The sequence below is a fragment of the Astatotilapia calliptera genome, chromosome 14, assembly GCF_900246225.1.
Source record: "Astatotilapia calliptera chromosome 14, fAstCal1.2, whole genome shotgun sequence".
In the NCBI taxonomy this organism is placed as follows: Eukaryota; Metazoa; Chordata; class Actinopteri; order Cichliformes; family Cichlidae; genus Astatotilapia; species Astatotilapia calliptera.
Window position 1 is genome coordinate 35,228,782 of NC_039315.1, and position 8,079 is coordinate 35,236,860.

Here is an 8,079-nt window from a genome sequence, read left to right on the forward strand (position 1 = left end):
TGGGGCTCCCTCATTGTGTTATCGACACTATTCAGTGTTCTAGAGCATCGTCTACTCGGACGCTATATGAGCATAAGTGGCATGTGTTTGAAAGCTGGTGCTTAGAATCACAGGCCATCTCTTTTCAGTGCTCGGTGGCTGTGATTCTGTCATTTCTTCAGGCCCTGATTGATAAGGGTAAAGCCTTCTCCACCATCAAGGTGTATTTGGCAGCAATTTCAGCCTGCCATATTGGTTTTGAGGGAAAGACTGTTGGCCAGCATCCCTTAATATGCCGTTTCATGAAGGGTGCACGGCGTAAATTGCCTACGTCTAGGCCATTGGCTCCATCATGGGACCTTCCCACAGTATTGGCTGCGCTCTCCTGTTGCCCATTTGAACCCCTGGAACAGGTTGAGTTGAAATTTCTGTCCTTGAAGACGGCTCTTTTAATTGCTTTAGCTTCTGCTAAACGTGTGGGAGAGATACACGCTCTCTCAGTGCATCAGTCATGCATTCAGTTCTCCTCGGATAATACGTGGGTCTGTATGCGGCTCAACCCTGCCTTTGTCCCGAAGGTTGTCGGCACATGTTCCCCTATAGAACTGCCGGCCTTTTGCCCACCGCCTTTCTTCTCAGAGGAGCAACGGCGGCTGCATACCTTGTGTCCAGTCCGTGCTCTGCGCATTTACATGGACCGAACCCAGAGTGTCAGACAAAGTGACCAGCTGTTCGTGTCCTGGGCTAAACCACATATGGGAAAGCCTGTGTCTAAACAGCGCCTCTCCCATTGGATAGTAGGGGCAATTGCCTTGGCCTATACTAGCAGGGGCCTTCAGCCCCCTGCTGGCTTACGTGCGCATTCCACTAGAGGTCTGGTGACCTCATGGGCTCTCTTTAGGGGAGTTTCTATTCAGGAGGTGTGTGCAGCTGCATGCTGGACCTCACCTCATACATTTGCTAGGTTTTACAGGTTAGATGTGACAGCACCTAACCTAACACATTCGGTCCTCAGTGCAGGTTCTTCCCGGGTGGGGGCCTCTCCCCTGTGAAGTGCTGTTGGGGACAGTTGTCTTCTTAACAGGCATGTCTGGCAATCCGGGAGTCAGTATTTCTCCCATAGTGAGACACGAAACGAATGCTATGAAAGAGAACTTAAGGTTATGTATATAACCCCGGTTCTCTGAGTAGCATGAGTGAGTGTCTCACCAGACCGCCCTCCTTGCTATGGAAGCGAGGAAGAGGTGGGCTTGTTTTGAATGACATCTGACGCTATGTCAGCCTATTATATAGGGAGGCACTGGCCCCTCCTGACATGGGCGTCACCAACCAACCAAAGATGGATTCTGTGTAAAATGTGAATAAATCTAGGATACAGTGATTTGAAGATTTCATAAATGCATTTTGTATTTCCAATCGAACGTGGAAAGAAAACCAAATGTTTAAAAATTTGATACAGCAGCATCAAATCGTAAGACGGCTGGAAAAGGTATGAAAAAAACAAAGAGCTTGAGAAACGTAAACATGAGCAGAGGTTTACCAATCAAAGGAAACAAGAATAATGTTCAGTGTGAAGACTTAAACTCATGTGGCTGTAGCAGAAGTCAACACTGGGCACCCCCAGAAGGCCCTCACTCCATAGCTCTGGGGGACTAGTTGTGTTTTGTGCAGTTGAAATAGGAACAGCTAATGTGGTCATAAAAAGCTTTTTAACCATTTTATGGCCCTTTTCATGTTCGTAGAGCTGCAAAATGAAACCTACTCTCCACTGCTGGCTCCAGAGGATCCTCAACCACAACCAGAACCGTCACCAATCAAGGATCAAAGGTTCCTCCTTTTCTCACACAAATACAACAGCATAGCTAACCATGTGCAGGCTGGCCTCGATAACAGAGTGCTGGCCCTCTACAAGAAGTCCAAAGTCTTCAAAAACAACTTGCCACATCTTGGAAAACTCTGTGTCCCCTCTGAGCACCATCCTAACCCACAGTCCTGCTCCTCCACACTTCAGACTAATGCTGCTGAGAGCGGGTTGAAAGGTGGACTGTACAGCTCCTGTCACGGTCCCCGTGCCTGCTCGGCTGGCCCTGTGTGGCTACATGTTATGTTTTGTCTTTTCTCTCTCTCCTCTCTCTCTGCTCGCTGCCTGGGCGGAGCTCATTGTGAGCTCCCGGCCTCCACCACCTGTAGGCAATCACCTGTGGCTCCTCACCCTGTTTGCTCCCGCTACTTAAGGCAGTGACTGAGAGCACCTCGCCGCTGGACTATTGAATAACGCTCGTCAGTGCTACTTTAGCCTCAGCCAGTTTTGAGCTCTGTCCGTAAAAGTTCCGTGCTAACCCTTGTTCTCTGTATGCAGATTTCTCGTGTTTTGGTTTGGAGACTCTGGACGCTTTTCCCGACCCCGCTCTGCACCCCTGGGAACCCTGGCCCCCTTCTCCCTCACCTGTATATAGTGCACCTGGAGTGTGTAAATAAACCTGTTTTTCTGAGACTACAGTCTGCGCCGAGTCCTCCCTGCTCCTCCGTGACAGCTCCCCTGCCAATGTGCCCTCACGCTCCATAGTCCAGGCCACTTGTCTGGGGGGAAGTCTAAGCAGTGACTTGGGTGGTGACCCAACATTTAATAGTACAGTGTCCGCTGCTCATATTCAGCGCTCCACACAGCTGCTCCAAACCTCGGGACCAAGCATGGCCGAGTGGAGAAACAACCTGTACAAACTCATCTCTCTGCATGGATTCCAGTCTGCACGGGCAGCACGTTTACACATTTCAGAGCACGCACACACATTTGCTACTGACGTGCAGCTCGTGGCAGATATTCCCCCACCTCAACCTCAGCTGGCAGCAGCACATCAGAGGGTGGTTCAGAAAATCGAGCTGAAAGACACCGTAGAGACAGCCGGCGGTTGCTTCTACCGTATCATTCCAGTGAGTTCCCAGCACAACTTTGTCACTGCACAGCTCTGCGGAAAGACCCGGTATGGACGCCTGGAGTTTGGTTGGACGAGGGGATGTGAGGAAGAAAAGCTGCTCAGGGTGTCATCACGCAAGTCGAGGGACCACAGAGCGGAAGATTAAAACTGTGTTGTCCCATTAAATGTGAACATAACATGCGGTACATTCGATTTTGTCTAAATGTGCTGATTCTGATGCTGTTAGCTTCACTTTCTTTATCAACACAACACAGGATACATCCTAGGGACTAATCCTGCCGCTTTTCTGTCAAACCCAAATCTTCCACAGCAAACTCCCACGAAATGTAGACACCACAGAATGGCACTGTTTATGTTTCCAAGATAATATATCGGGAGGTTTTTGTTCGTTTGTCCTCGAACCACCAGCGGGTATCCATTTGGAGCTCTGAGTGAAATGTGTCTTAGACGCTGCGCTCTGGACTTACATTCACATCGTCAGTGAATGAAAACAGCTAGGGCTGAACGATTATGGAAAATAATCTAATTGCGATTTTTTGCCCCAATATTGCGATTGCGATGCGATATGCGATTATTTTTTAAGGTCTTTGTCTTCTGTATTATTAAACAAAGACAAGCAATACATCATATAGTATGGCCAATACTATATTACATTAATTTTAAACTGTTCTTTCCTGGAAGACAGACCTCTGTTATGATGACATGAGGTGATGCATGAATTGATGACTGACATTTTTATTTAACTTCTTCAATCACAACAGTATATTTGAACATACACAATAGTTTATTTTTAGCTTACAAACATCTGAGCATAAAGTGCTGACAAGGAACCCTGGTGTAAACATTAAAATGAAAGTCAGTACAATGTGCAGATTGCAGAAATATACATAAACAAAATCAGTGGCTTTACCACACTCAGTTTTTCGACATCTGTGAACTACTAGACAGTCATTCAATTAAAAAATAATATTAAATAAATAAAACTAATAAATAAAAAATACACACATCTTACTGATCTCTGCAGTCAGTAACATTACACATAAAGTGCAAACATAATAGCAATTGTATAAACACACACACAAACACGCCTTTAAAGTTTAAAGGCGTGAAATTGGACGGTCTAGTTCTGATTAGCGTCACCGCTGTCTCGGTGGAGTTTAATAAACTCGGCCGTCTGCTTCTTGCTATCTAAAATATAACCAGACACTGGTGTAAATTCTCGACTGTCTCATACTTCTGTTTAATAAGTTTTCTGTTTGACGTTTGGTCAGCTGTGTGAAAACCAAGGAGGAACCCACCCGGGGGATTAATAAAGTTTTATTTTATCTAATCTAATAACTTTAATCTCAGCCAAACCGATTTACTCACGAACAAACAAAACACTGAAAAAAGCCCAACAATAACATTTTTAGGTTGTCTAAGTGACTTATATATTACGTTTAACCCGAGCAGCGAAACTCCGCGGTGATCTGAAAATGATGTGCCGGGAGTTGTGCCGTTCTCGGCCGCATCAGTAACCCTCGAGCTCCCGGCTAGCTGTCGAGCTGGTGGGTAGCAGACGCCTCTGAAAACGTCGAAGCACTTTTGCAAATATGGGATATCTTGATAAACCGAGCAGATATTTGATGTTTACACAACTACTTTCTCGCCTGAAAATATGTTAAAAGTTTATTTTGTGACCCAGAAAGATTAGTATGAGTAATTTTAAAACTTAGTAGCGGCCGCCATTGCTGGAAACTGGAGTTTGGCTGGGCCGCGCTATGAATTCTGGGATATGGTAGTAATTTGGACAGCCTTCGGCGCGTCGCTGTGACGTAATTGGTCTACAAATGCGGCCTCAGGAGGATGCAGCCCATGAATTTGGACATGTCCAGAGTATAATTGCAGCCTTTGCGGTTAGAAAATTGCACTTGATCATGTCGCGATATTATCGCAAATGCGATATATCGTTCAGCCCTAAAAACAGCACCTTACAGGTGTGACATTATTGTCAAGTGCTACCAGGTAAATATTAATCCACAGAATAACTTGACGTCCCTCCTAGGATACATGTTTGACAGATTGTAGTCTAATAAGTCATTCACAGCAGTTTAAATATGGGCAGTCGTTTGTAGGCAAATACCTAAAATCCCTTTTTGGCACAACAGCAGAAATACCGAGCGGAAGATCAACATGTAGAAAGTCATCTAACAGGTGAAAGGCAGAGAGCCTCAGGGACTAGACTGAACGTGGCTGCTTTTGCACCCAAACGTTCAAAAACTGCCAAACAGAATTTGGAACGTGTGGACAAACTGAGCCGGTCACAGCGTTTCAATCAGGATGGACCAAGTTTACCTTCTTGTGCACCGAAGACACCAAAAATGTCAAAGTTACTTTTGAATTGAATTTATTTATTTAATAATGCCGCTGAGCTCTCATACGGTGGTAGCAATAGCACGGTGGTGCTACTCACACGGTAGCACTTTATGACAATGTCACACAATTAAGCATTAGTCAGGTATTAGTAAGCACTTAATACATCATATATATGTCATGACTCCTCCTTAGTATGTCATTCATAAATACAGGCATGTTTGCCAATCTGTTACAGCATTTACAGCTATCAGCGCTGCTCGCAATAACCACAGTCATAATTATAGTCATAGTGATAAGTCTGTATTTAAAAATGGCATACTAAGGAAGAGTAATGGCATAAAAATCATGAATTACAAACTTACTAATACCTGACTAATGATTAATAGTGTGACATTATTATAAAGTGATACGATTTATCCGAGTGAAAAGTGCCTTTAACATTAAATGTGCCTTAAGTGAGATCTGAGAAAGAGAATTGCTCAAATACAACATCACAGGGCTATAAATATATCATAGATATATAATAGGTCGGTGATTCTTGAGATAAGGGACAAAACATGTTCGCCAGATAAAACCCAATTTTGGGGGTTAAAAATATGCATACAAGTGTTACCCAACTGACTAAGAGACAAACCAAGGCAATGTTTACACAACAAAAGTATGATTTAGCATTTTTTATACATATATATTTATTTTAAATGGTACAATTCATTACCAGTACCTTAAAAATCCATTCTCCAGAAGCAGGTGTGATAATATTAAAATACAGAAAAAAATTAAAAGTAATGTAAAATTAAACATCACGGCTCTCGTCACTAAGCATTTACCTTATATAATATCAAAATATGCAATTGAAATTTTATTTTTACGTATTTTTTAAGTGATTAAAATCATGTCCAGAGTTTTTCTCAACACCATCTGATTTTTTTAAAAGTACAAAAAACTCGGGAATTATTGTGGGCAGCTTACACTCTGAGGACCCCTTTACCACTTCCTGTTTGATACTCATGCCATGAGGTCTTTTTATTTTTATTTCATTTATGACACACCTTTAAAACTGTGTCACAACCACAGTGCGTCAACACCAAAGTCGATGAAATGCAAGATTTAATTATTGTTTTTGTGAAAAGAGCTTCATTTAGGTAGACTGTAGAGGCCGTAAGCAGCTGATGAAAAACAAGATGGCTTCTGTCAGAAAAACATGTGTTTTGAGAGAAAGTTGGGTATTTTGTCAGCACCATCAGGATTTTTGTCTGACGGTGTTGACCCTTTTTCTAATGGTGTTGACAGAAAGTGTACTATTCATCATTCATTCATTCATTCATATTAAGTTATTTTTATTAATATTTCAGTCATATTACTTCCTGTGTATTTCACTGATATTTCTGCTTTACAGATGTGTCGAATATTATCGAATTTGCCATATCCTGAATCTCATTGTTTATGTATACATTATTAATCCTGTAATGCTTAGTCCTCTGCATTTAACCCATTCACTCATTCATGCAGTGGGCAGCTACCAATCCAGGATAGCCACTATTCATTGGATTTGAACATTCAACCTTCCAATCATGTGGCATCTACTGAGCTATCTCTGCCCCGAGAGCTGGTCTTTAAGTGCTGATGTATGAATCCTGCTTCCGGACCCAAACTACTCTGTGTTTATTAAGCCTGTTGTGCTGCTAAAATGTTTTAATGCTTTTTATCTTGTTCTATTTAATCTGAACAAGCCCCTAAAAACAGTCAGTGATCAGCCTAACCATCAGAAACCCTGAATTAACTTTTATCTGGTGGAAAAAAAGTTGGTGTTCATCCTCCAGCTTCACTGTGTTTATGCTAACATAGCTGTGTCGCTAGCACATCACTATATAGCAGCTAGCCCAACTTCAGTAACCCGACAAACGTCACTGCTGTTTAGTTTTCTAGAAAACTAAACAGCAGTGACGTTTGACGTTTGACAGCTGTCTTCATTCATGTTGGAATGTAGGAGGAAACCAGCGAGCTAACTTCTAACTCACTGATCATTTTATTAAAGATGAAAGAATTTAGACAGTTTGTAACTCTCAGTGATGCCACAGAGCTCCTTTGACTTTGGGATCTGCAGCCGAGTTTCAACCTGGATTATTGCTTAATACATAATTGTGTTGTGAATATTCATCCTTAATCTGTATAAATGGATTATGGTTCAGAAAAATTATAGTAATTACAAGATGGTACATTTCAGGCTAGAATGGCAAAGGGGAAGCTGTCAGAGGAACGAAAGAGAAGGAACAGGGAGGATCAAAAAAGGAGAAAAAATTTACAGCCAGCCTGAGTTGAAGAAAGACTTTCTCATAAAGGGAAAGATGGAGAAAGAGAGTGAAAGAGGGAAAAATAAAGAAAGAAAAAGGGCAGAAGAGAAGGTTTTGGAAACAAGCACAGAGACGAAAGGAGAGAAAGTCCAGCAGCGTCTAAACCCAACCACAGAGAACTTTAGGAATCAGCAGCAGGCGGCTACTTGCTGGTGAACTATTAAGATGCAGAACTTGATGTGTGCAAAAACAGAATTGTTATGATGCGTCTTGTGATATTACAAAGGTTGTTAAGGTTTAATGGTCATTTTGAAAGAAATAATATCTTGCTTTCTACTAGTGTGTCATCACCACCGTCAGCACCTTGTCAACTCCATAATATGGAGTTTTTGTTTATTTTTCTCTTTTGGAGAAACATATATTTTCCTCCCTCATGATCTTCCAATAAAAATACTCAATTTTCTCAATAAATGTGTAATTTGCATGCTGCTAAATATGATTGTTTCTTATAGAGATTA